The 11,049-nt window shown below is 51.3% G+C and overlaps 1 long non-coding RNA gene across 2 annotated transcripts in view; it reads right to left on the bottom strand.

The window, feature by feature from the left end:
- The window catches only part of LOC147997572 (uncharacterized), an 18,551-nt gene extending 13,830 nt beyond the window's left edge, over nucleotides 1-4,721 (bottom strand). Inside the window, exon 1 of one of the 2 annotated variants that reach the window (XR_015647726.1) lies at nucleotides 4,436-4,721. This is a non-coding gene — a long non-coding RNA (uncharacterized LOC147997572). Of the gene's footprint in view, nucleotides 1-4,409 lie in introns of both variants that reach the window. The other variant, XR_015647728.1, reaches the window with a different exon arrangement.
- Nucleotides 4,722-11,049: the final 6,328 nt, after the last annotated feature.

The following is an 11,049-nucleotide window of genomic DNA, read 5'->3' as shown; positions in this document are numbered from 1 at the left end:
TCGCCGCGAGAGTGGCCGGGACGTGGACGCGCGTGGGAGGGACGCACACGCGACGGAGGGCACGGGGGAAACGGAGGCGGGTGGGACCGGGAGCCCAGCGCCGCCCTTCCAAACCCACCCGTCCCGCGACGACCCCTCGCGGTGAGAGGGGGTACCGCGCACGCGGGCGTGTGCACGGCCCTTCCCCGCCACCTGCCACCAGAAACCCAATCTCCCCCACAAGCTCCGCACAGCGGCAGGTCGACAGAGCCCCGTCCCGCGTGATCCCTCCTCGTACTCGGAGCGGGGAGGCGCGGGTCGCGGTAGGCGAGAGAGCAAACGCTGCGCGCAGAAGGCTGAGGTCAGGGCGGGCAGCCGAGGGGACCATCCGGGAGAAGCCCCTCGGAGATCGTAAAGCCCTTTCCGAAGATAGCTAGAGAAGGCAAATTCCTCACTGAGGGCGGGACGAACCCAACACCGACGAGCAGCCAAGGGCTCCGTGCACGCAACGGGAAACGAGCAACAGGCGCGGGACAGAACGGGAAGGACCACGCGCCAGCTGGTGGGGGGTCTGCGGTATCGGCAAAGGTCTCTTTCTCCGGGGTCTTCTTGAGCATTCGCGGACCGGGGGGACCTGCGACAGGTCCCCGCCGAGGGCCAGGCCTCTTCAAGGCGCACACAAAGGAGGAGCCTTGACTTGAGGGAGTCCGGTCTTTAAAAAGGGCCAGCCGCGATCGCTCAGCACCACCCTAACCGCGCAGGGCCCGCGGGTGAAGGCACCAAAAACATAGGCACGGGGTGGGCGCTCACCCAACGGAAGGAGCCTTTTAACCGCACACTCAACTCCTCGACCCCCTTTTCTGTCACCGTGCAGAAAGCCGGCAACTAGGACAAGGGAAAGCGTAAAGGCACAAGCACCATGGAGCACAGGAGGCACGCCGGGGAGCGGGAAGCGCCACCGCCAACTCAGAAGCGGGCACCTTGGTGGTCAAAGCCCGGAACGCTCCAGGAGCACCGCAAGGCTCACACAAAGCAGGGCGCGTGCACACACCATTCGGGAAGGGTATGCACCGCAGCGGTCTACCACCTTCCCCCGGCACGGGGGAAGAGGGCCGCGAAGCAGTGAACGGCGTGGGGGCAAGCGCCCCCGACACGTCCACAGGGACACCGCGAACCACAGCAACAAGTGTGCGCGGGTCAGCGCTCGTGCCGGACAGCCGCACCCCTGACTTCCACACACCACCCTGCAAAGGAATGGGGAGGAGAGACGAGGGGCCCGCTGGCAGAACGAGAAGAGCGGTCGCCATTCGCGCTGAATGACCATTCGCCATGAATGTCCGTCCCTCGCCTGGCGCGGCTTAGGCCCCGGCCCGAAGAGAACGCGGCAGCACCACATCGATCCAACGGGAGCGAGACACGCCATGCATCGGGAACAACGGGCGTGAGAGCTTTCTAACACGCACTGGACGGGAATACGAGCGAGAAGAGCGAGAGAGAGCACGGGAAGAAGTCGCTAACACTGCCACACACACACAAAAAAAAAAAAATTTACCCTTCTCGAGGGCGAGAAAAAGGAAGCGTTGCACTCGGGAGGCACGTGGCGTGGAAGAACGGGACTCAACGGGCAGCGGAGGTTCGGGAACTCCTTCAAAAAAAATAAAAATAAAAAAAATAAAAATAAAAAAATAAAATCCCCTTCGAAGGAGAAAAGGTGCAACTCGGGAGGCACAGCAGGAAAGAAAGGGACACACCACCAAGCAGCGGAGGTTCGGGAACTCCTTCCAAAAAACAAAAAAAAAAAAAAAAAAAAAAAACAAATAAAAAAACCGGTCGGCCGCAGAGGAGCACGCCAGGGGGTCACTAGCACCAAACGGGAAAACCCTTCCAGTCGCACTCGGCACCAACGACTCCTACCGGTAACGGACGACAACCACCACGGGGAAATCGGGAACGCCTGACACGCGGGACGGTTGTCATAAAGCTGCCCCAGAGAGCACAGGCAAGCAAGCACGGGAAAGCAGGAAGCGCGTACTCATGGGGGGGACGCTAAGCTTCAAGCATCGAAGAGGCCCATGCGCAGAAGAAAAGAGCTAGGGCTGGACAAGCAAACAGCCTTGGTGCAAGCCTCTTCCAACGTCCTTTAATGACAAAAAGAGTCAAAAGGACAGCGTGTCAGCATATATCTCCAGGTACAATAAGGACAGATAGCAAAGATGAAAAGTGTAAAAGACACAGGGATAAACATGACAGGCCACACGGAACGTCTGGAAGTCATGTTCGGTGACGTGTCCCCAAGAGGTCCCCATGTAGAAAGAGAACCGGACCGCAAAGGAACAACTGGTCGACCTTAGAACCCTGAGTGCTCACAGACCGAGGAGGCCATGGTAGATAGCCTGGAACACAGCTTCCCCTCGGCCTCAGAAGTCCATGCTCCCGCTGGCAGGGACCGGGGAGGATCCTGGAAAAAATAAAGTCTCGGAGGCGCCCCCTAGCCGGGACACCTCGGCTCGGAGGCCGGGGACACAGCACCCTCTCGGCCTCAGAGGTCCAGGCTCCCGCTATCAGGGACCGAAGGGACTCCTGGAAAAGAAAAAAAAATCCGTGGCGCCACCTAGCCGGGCCACCTCGGCTCGGAGGCCGGGGACACAGCACCCTCTCGGCCTCAGAGGTCCAGGCTCCCGCTATCAGGGACCGAAGGGACTCCTGGAAAAGAAAAAAAAAAAAACTCCGTGGCGCCCCAGCCGGGCCACCTCGGCTCGGAGGCCGGGGACACAGCACCCTCTCGGCCTCAGAGGTCCAGGCTCCCGCTATCAGGGACCGAAGGGACTCCTGGAAAAGAAAAAAAAAAAAAACTCCGTGGCGCCCCCTAGCCGGGCCACCTCGGCTCGGAGGCCGGGGACACAGCACCCTCTCGGCCTCAGAGGTCCAGGCTCCCGCTATCAGGGACCGAAGGGACTCCTGGAAAAGAAAAAAAAAATCCGTGGCGCCACCTAGCCGGGCCACTCGGCTCGGAGGCCGGGGACACAGCACCCTCTCGGCCTCAGAGGTCCAGGCTCCCGCTATCAGGGACCGAAGGGACTCCTGGAAAAGAAAAAAAAAAAAAAAAACTCCGTGGCGCCCCCTAGCCGGGCCACCCCGGCTCGGGGGCCGGGGACACAGCACCCTCTCGGCCTCAGAGGTCCAGGCTCCCGCTATCAGGGACCGAAGGGACTCCTGGAAAAGAAAAAAAAAAAACTCCGTGGCGCCCCCTAGCCGGGCCACCTCGGCTCGGAGGCCGGGGACACAGCACCCTCTCGGCCTCAGAGGTCCAGGCTCCCGCTATCAGGGACCGAAGGGACTCCTGGAAAAGAAAAAAAAAAAAACTCCGTGGCGCCCCCTAGCCGGGCCACCTCGGCTCGGAGGCCGGGGACACAGCACCCTCTCGGCCTCAGAGGTCCAGGCTCCCGCTATCAGGGACCGAAGGGACTCCTGGAAAAGAAAAAAAAAAAAACTCCGTGGCGCCCCCTAGCCGGGCCACCTCGGCTCGGAGGCCGGGGACACAGCACCCTCTCGGCCTCAGAGGTCCAGGCTCCCGCTATCAGGGACCGAAGGGACTCCTGGAAAAGAAAAAAAAAAAAAACTCCGTGGCGCCCCCTAGCCGGGCCACCTCGGCTCGGAGGCCGGGGACACAGCACCCTCTCGGCCTCAGAGGTCCAGGCTCCCGCTATCAGGGACCGAAGGGACTCCTGGAAAAGAAAAAAACTGCGCCCCCTAGCCGGGCCACCTCGGCTCGGAGGCCGGGGACACAGCACCCTCTCGGCCTCAAAAGTGTCTATGGTCCCGCTGGCTGGGGCCGAAGGGACCCTGGAAAAAAAAAAAAAAAAAAAACTCCGTGGCGCCCCCTAGCCGGGCCACCTCGGCTCGGAGGCCGGGGACACAGCACCCTCTCGGCCTCAAAAGTGTCTATGGTCCCGCTGGCTGGGACCGGAGAGGAGGGAAGAAATAAAAAAATAAAATAAAATAAAATAAAAAATTTAAAAAAAAAATTGGAAAAAAAAAAAAATCCGGGACGGGGCCCAAGCCTTCTGGTCGACCTCATCCAGCTGCCACCAACCCCTCCTTGTGTCCCAATAGGTCGTACAGCCACCCTCCTCCCCTGAAGTTCTCCAGGTACAACCTCCTAGCTAGAGATGGTCCCCAGACAGGACGGCGTCTCCGTCGCGCACCCGCCTGCTTGCCTGTCACCCTCTCACCCTGGCCGGCTCACCACAGGCACTTCCCCGTCCTTTGTCACCAACCGGGGGACAGGAGCGTTGCGGAAACTTGTCGCCACTAGGTGTCGCCCGACAGCGATCTCGATCAAGCAAACCAATACAGACTGTCACGCGCCGCCGCCACACACACTCATTCCGTCTCTCCAGAGTGACCTCCCTAGCTCAGGGGACACTCACCCACGCACAACGGGGCAGGTACCCACCACTTCTCCCGAATGGCACAAACGGTCCCGGTTGTCCCGCCGGAACACAGTGAACGCGGGATGGACTCGGGGCCAACCCCTCAGGCACCCAGAAAAGGAAAGTAGGACGGAGCGGTGAAAACAGGCCACCTCTAAGTGAAAGGACATGCACTCTCGAATCGGTTAACAATTAGCAAGGAACAGGCACAGTTAGGAAAAGGAGCGTCCAAACTCCGGCGTGAGGGGAGGGTGGCGGCGACCTCAGTTCCACACCATTTTTAAATGGCTCACTCATTTTTAAAACCCTCCACCGATCCCGATGGGGGAGGGGGTTGTTGTTGTTCTCTGTTCCTCGCTGCCACCGCCAGCCGGCACTCACCAAACCACACACCTGCCACCCTCTTTGGAAGACTAAACACAGAGAGTAAATTAAAAGAATGGTGGAATGATGGTGGAATGGTTAAAATTCCCGTGATTTGTTTTCACTCTGATCAAAACATACTTATTTTGTGCATTTGCATCCCTTGTTCACACGTGCCTCTGTGTGTGTGGTGGGGGGAGGGAGGGAGGGAGGGAGGGAGGGAGGGAGAAAGAGAGAGAGAGAGAGAGAGAGAGAGAGAGAGAGAGAGAGAGAGAGAGCCAATTTAAAAAATAAAAACATGGTTAAATACAGCCACTTTGGGAAGATTGCTAGAGAGAATGCAGTCCAGAGTATGGAGGCCAGAGCTCTGGACGCTCTAGACCACAGGTCTCCCATCTCCCATATACCAGGCACCCAGCACCACCATCCCTACTTTGTTTGTTTGTGCGTTTGTTTGCTTGCTTGTTACATTAGTTTCATCCCAAGTTAATAATTATATATTTTTTTCTATGCACGTATTTAGTTGTGGCAGGGGAACTCCTTCTTTAGGACAGGCAGACTTAGCTAGTTAGTTAGCCAGTCAAAAGTACGTAAAAAATTTATATCAACATAAATATCATTCACTAAGAAATCCTATCTGAAGAAAAAGAAAGAAAGGAAGAAAGAAGGAAGGGAGGGAGGGAGGGAGGGAGAGGGAGAGAGAGAGAGAGAGAGAGAAAGAAAGAGGAAAACTGGCAGACTTAGTTTTAGTGTTTTTGTTATTGTTTATTCAAGATATTGTTTCAGGGCTGGAGAGACGGCTCAGCGGTGAAGAGCACTGACTGCTCTTCCAGAGATCCTTAGTTCAAATCCCAGCAACCACATGGTGGCTCACAACCATCTGTAATGGAATCCTCTCCTTGTGTGTTGAAGACAGTGACAGTGTGCTCATAAAATAAATAAACAATAAAAAATATGTTTGAAGATTAAAGAAAAAACTCTCTCTCTCTCTCTCTCTCTCTCTCTCTCTCTCTCACACACACACACACACAAATAAACTCTGTAATAAAAATCAATGTGACTTCATGATCAAACTTCTATAGTCAATAGGACTAGAGAGAACACATGTCTGTAAAATAAAAGCAGAACCTTTTCTGCTTTGTTTTGTTTTGCCTCAAGGTACGTTTCTTTTGGTATAGCCCAGGCAGTCATGGAACTTGCTCCGTAGACTTATCTAGCCTCAAGCTCACAGAGGTCCACTCTGCCTGCCTCGGCCACCCACACAGCTCTCTCTGCTGACTATATGTCTGCATGCCAGAAGAGGGCACCAGAACCTAGGAGGACACACCACATGGCTCCTGAGAATCCAGGTTTTGACTTTAAAAAAAAAAAAAAAAAAAAATTCTGACAGCATAGAGGGTAGATATCTGCCTGCCAGGCTCTTCTAGTGCTGTTTAAGGTGGGGTAATAGCCATGTGAAGGAGACAAGGGGAGAAAAATCGATTGGATGAGTAGTGCTGCTGAGATTAAGGAACACACACACACACACACACACACACACACAGAGAGAGAGAGAGAGAGAGAGAGAGACAGAGACAGAGACAGAGACAGAGACAGAGACAGACAGAGACAGACAGAGACAGTAAGACAAAGAGACAGAGAGAGAGAGATGACAGAGGGACACACCGAGGGAAAGACATCAGGACCAGCTGAATTTCTCAAGAAAAGAAAAGAAGAGAAAGAAAAATGTTTTCTATATACACAAATCTGTATACATGATTTGTTATAGTGTCCCATTTGGGCACTTTGGATTCAACTGTGGATGGTTGGCAGCCAGCTTGGCTGACACCTGACCTCACCAAGATGGAAGCAGCCGGCCATTAGCCCTGATGTTCCAGGTCACTTCTGTTTCTCCCTTTCCCAGCCTCTAGGGAAACAGAACTTAATTAAACTCAGTTTGCACGTGCAGAAAGGTGAAGAGGCACCCAAAAGCAGCCAGAAGCCTCAGACCATCCACAGCCACATGTTCTCCTTCTGCCTATATTACTTCTAAATGATCGTATTTATTTATTTATTTATTTATTTATTTATTTATTTATTTACTTACTTACTTACTTACTTACTTACTTACTTACTTTTTTTCTTTCTTTTTTTTCGGAGCTGGGGACAGAACCCAGGGCCTTGCACTTGCTAGGCAAGCGCTCTACACTGAGCTAAATCCCCAACCCCCTTACTTACTTACTTACTTACTTACTTACTTACTTACTTACTTATTTTTGTCATACTTAAACAATCATTCGTCCTTGAATTCCTCCTGTATGCCAGGTAGACTTAGTCAGTCAGTCAGTCAGTCAGTCAGTCATTTAGCCAGGTCAAAATAGTTAAACATAAATATCAATAAAATCAATAAAAATCAAATGCAAACCCAATAGACAGTAAGTAAAATCAATAAACCAAAAGATACATCATAAGCACAGAGTTTCAGCCGGACATTGAAAAGCAGCAGTTACCGAAGCAGTCTCCCTCCCCACAACACACACACAGCTCGACCACCACCTTATCTGCACATTTTCAGCTCCTGCTTTCTAGAGTTACCAAGTTTATACACTACAGAGTTTAGCAAGGCAGGCCGGTTCACCGCACCCCCAGGGTCAGAGAACATGCTAGACCAGCTCTAGGGGATGGGCTGGGGGGCAGGGGAGGGTGGGAAGAGGGGAAACAGGCAGACTTAGGTATTCTAGTTTTGTTCATTCAAGATTCCACTTCTCTCTGTTGTAGCCCTGATAGACAGACAGGCAGGCAGGAATATTTGTTTGTCTGGCTTGGGGTTTGGGTTTGGTCCATTTGTTGGTGGATTTTGTTTTGTTTTGTTTCATTTTGTTTTTCGGGAAGTGTGGTGACTTAGTGCCTACACAAGCCAAGGCAGGAAAAATAAATAAGTAAAGATCTCTGAAACACAAATCTGGAGTGGGCTCTAGCATGGCCATGGACACACGCATGCACAGACGCACGCACGCACGCACGCATTGTAGACACGCACTCAAGGACACACTGGATTCTACAATGTTTGGTTTCTGAGTGTGTGTCATACAGAACCTAACAGAATATGTAATGAACTCTGGCAGTGACAGCAGAAACAACCTATGAGAAGGCGTCCTTGCAATATTAAAATGGCAGGCTAGCCAGGTGACAGTTATCTTAACCAATCTGATGTAGGCCTCATTCACACGGCATCTAGGCCTAACAGTTAATTGTATCTGTATCTTTATTTTCCTCTTAGGCCATCACATTGTTTTACCTAGACCTTTAACAGCCAGCAGCTACCAGCCTACAGCTACCAGTTTCTTTCTTTTCATAAAGAAACCCTGTCTGAAAAACTAGGGGAGGGAGACAAACAGATTAACAGATCTCTCTCTCTCTCTCTCTCTCTCTCTCTCGCTCTCTCGCTCTCTCGCTCTCTCGCTCTCTCGCTCTCTCGCTCTCTCGCTCTCGCTCTCTCGCTCTCTCGCTCTCTCGGCGCGTGTGTTTGTGTGTTCAACAGAGGAGGCATTCAGGTCTGAGAGACGGGGGAGGGAAAGAGGGAAGAGAGACAGAGAGTGACAGAGAAACAGTTGACAGAGAGGGAGAATTGTAGGTTAATTATTGTTCCGTCTCCTCAATCACGGTCTACTGGTCGCCATCGTGGCAACCATGCCCCGCAACCCTACCTTCGGTAAGATCAAGCATAATGGCGGCAACCATATAATTCCTGCTTAGTCGCACTGAACACTCCGGTCATCACTACCTGTGGAGAATTGTAAGGGGGCTCCTCTGGTCTAGAGAGTAGTACCCTTGAATGAAATGAGGATCACAGCAAGCATTATTTGTTTTGAGATATAAGATGTGGAAAGAACTATATGTGTGGATTTACAGACAGACAGACAGACAGACAGACAGACAGACAGACAGACAGACAGAGAGGACAGGACAGACAGACAGGACAGGACAGGACAGGACAGGACAGGAGAAAAAAACAAGAACACAAACAAAAACTCAAAATGGAAGTCCGGTTCCAAATAGTCTCTGTCTGCCCTGTCGCTCTAGTGTTGGTGGTCCAGGTTATAAAAGCTTATACATGGGTGGGTGCGGGAAGTGCTGCTGGGTGTTCAGTTCAGGTCCAAGATTATTGCGGGTAACTAGACAACAAAGAAAGCAGTTAGACTGACTCCTACAGTGTTCGGTTTCTGAGTGTGTTATCACACAGAAGAGCCTAACAGAATATGTAATGAATTCTGGCAGCAACAGCAGAAACAACCAATGAGAAAGTGTCCTTATAATATTAGCAACTGCAACAAAATGGCAGACTAGCCAGCTAACAGTTCCTAGCCATTAACTCATCTGACATAGGCCTTCTTCACGTTGCATCTAGATAGGTCTTCCTATCTTCCTCTCCAGTGCTGAGACCAAAGTGAGATCAAAGTCATGCATCACCATGGGTGCCTTCCTTTTCATTTCTTTTCTTTCATCCTAGGAAGTGAGTGAGTGTGTGTGTGTGTGTGTGTGTGTGTGTGTGTGTGTGTGTGTGTGTGTGTAAAGAGAGAGAGAAGGAGGGGAGAGAGAGAGAGAGCTTTAGAGAGAGAGAGCTTGAGAGAGAGAGAGAGCTTTAAAATCAGCACTCAAGCCTTTTCTCTTCCTATCCCTATCCCAATCCCCCCCCCAAACCAGCAGCAAAGCCACCAGCACTCGAGAGACAGAGGAAGATGAAATCTCTGGTCTGAGAAACAAGAGGAGGTAGATAAACATACCCCCCTCTCTCCTTCATAATTTGTTAAAGTGTTCCCTTTGTGTTGTGTGGACTCTACTTTATTAAGCAAGTTTCACATCGTACTAGCTCCAAAGAGGAGTCAACAGTCTCTTGGCGTGCAGACAGTTGTTGCCTGCTTTAAATATTTTTTGGTGTGTTTGTTTGTTTGTTTGTTTGTTTGTTTGTTTGTTTGTTTCAAAACCGAGGGCCTGCCTGCGTTCAACAGATCCAAACCCAGTTCTCAGAGGGGAAAATGGAGTCAAGTCCGAAGTCACTGGCATTTAAGTCATCTGCCATTGACAGTCATAGGAGATGGGAATATCGTCCCTTTCCAATGGAGACTCACCTGGGTATGCATCAACCACATCTAAGGGCAGGCCTGGGTTAGTACGGGGTGGTGGATGGGGAGGAAGGATCTGGAAAGAGCTTTGCGATGGGAAACTATGATCAGAATGTTGCACAGAAAACAAAATTTGTATTTAAAAAGAAAAAAAAAGGCTATCCAAAAAATCTATCCAAAAATGAAAGGAAACAAAACAAAACAAAACAAAACAAAACAAAACAAAACCGACAGCAGAACTTTACTAACTGCAAATGCTCCATCTCCCTGTATCCAACCACTCCACTCCCAGATAGGTAGATGATAGTTTGCACTTCTGTCCCAGTCGGGTTAAGAAAAGGGGAACCACCTCTGTGGAGAGCCATCTCTCCAGCCCTTGACAAGCTTTATTTAACTAAACATTAAACATGAATCAGAAACGCCAAACCCTGTACATATATGGTCCAGATTCACCCTTACTTAGAAATCCCCGAGCTGGCAGGGCGAGGCTGGGAATTGAGAGTGAGCAAAAAGGAGTCTGCCTCTTTCCCCCAGGGTGTGCTATCAACTCCATTACCATTTCCAAACAGCTGGGTGTGAGTCTAACTAAGGTTTCCTTCAGTCAGACATTTGCCAGGAGCCGGAGCCCTGACAGGACAGCGAGAGCGATGATCAGACATCATTTCACAGTGAAATCATCACTCGCTGATTTCAGGCAGAAAACTTTAGAAAACTCTAAACTCTAAAGAGGCACTGAAGCGTGCTAGGGCAGCAGCAGTACTTCCCCGACTGACCTTCAGGAACCTGCATATTCTCCAGCCCCGCCCCACCCCACCCCCTCTCAGCTAGCTCCTGTCCACCCCTCCCCCTCCCCCCACATACAGGGAGGAGGCCTTGTGTGTGTGTGGGGGGGGGGCGGCAGCGGGAAGATGCAACTCTCTCTTGAGAGAGAGTTCGGGTCTCCCAAACAAATACATAACTAGAAACTTCATTTATTTACTTTATTTCATCGAGCATACCGTGGAAGAGGGAAAAGGAACAGGGAAGCTAGGCCAACTGGTCGAGCTCCTCCTTTCGTTTTGTTTCAAAAAGGAAAGGAAAAGCCAAAGAACCCCTCTTTTTGGTGAAAGGAACAGAATGGTGAAAGTTGAAACATCGGCTCGCCACTTAATACTTTGGCTTTTAATAAAAGG

This window comes from Rattus norvegicus, unplaced genomic scaffold (assembly GCF_021556685.1).
Source record: "Rattus norvegicus strain SHRSP/BbbUtx unplaced genomic scaffold, alternate assembly SHRSP_T2T unassigned-0000113, whole genome shotgun sequence".
Lineage (NCBI taxonomy): Eukaryota > Metazoa > Chordata > Mammalia > Rodentia > Muridae > Rattus > Rattus norvegicus.
This window is presented reverse-complemented; position numbering and strand designations above follow the sequence as displayed.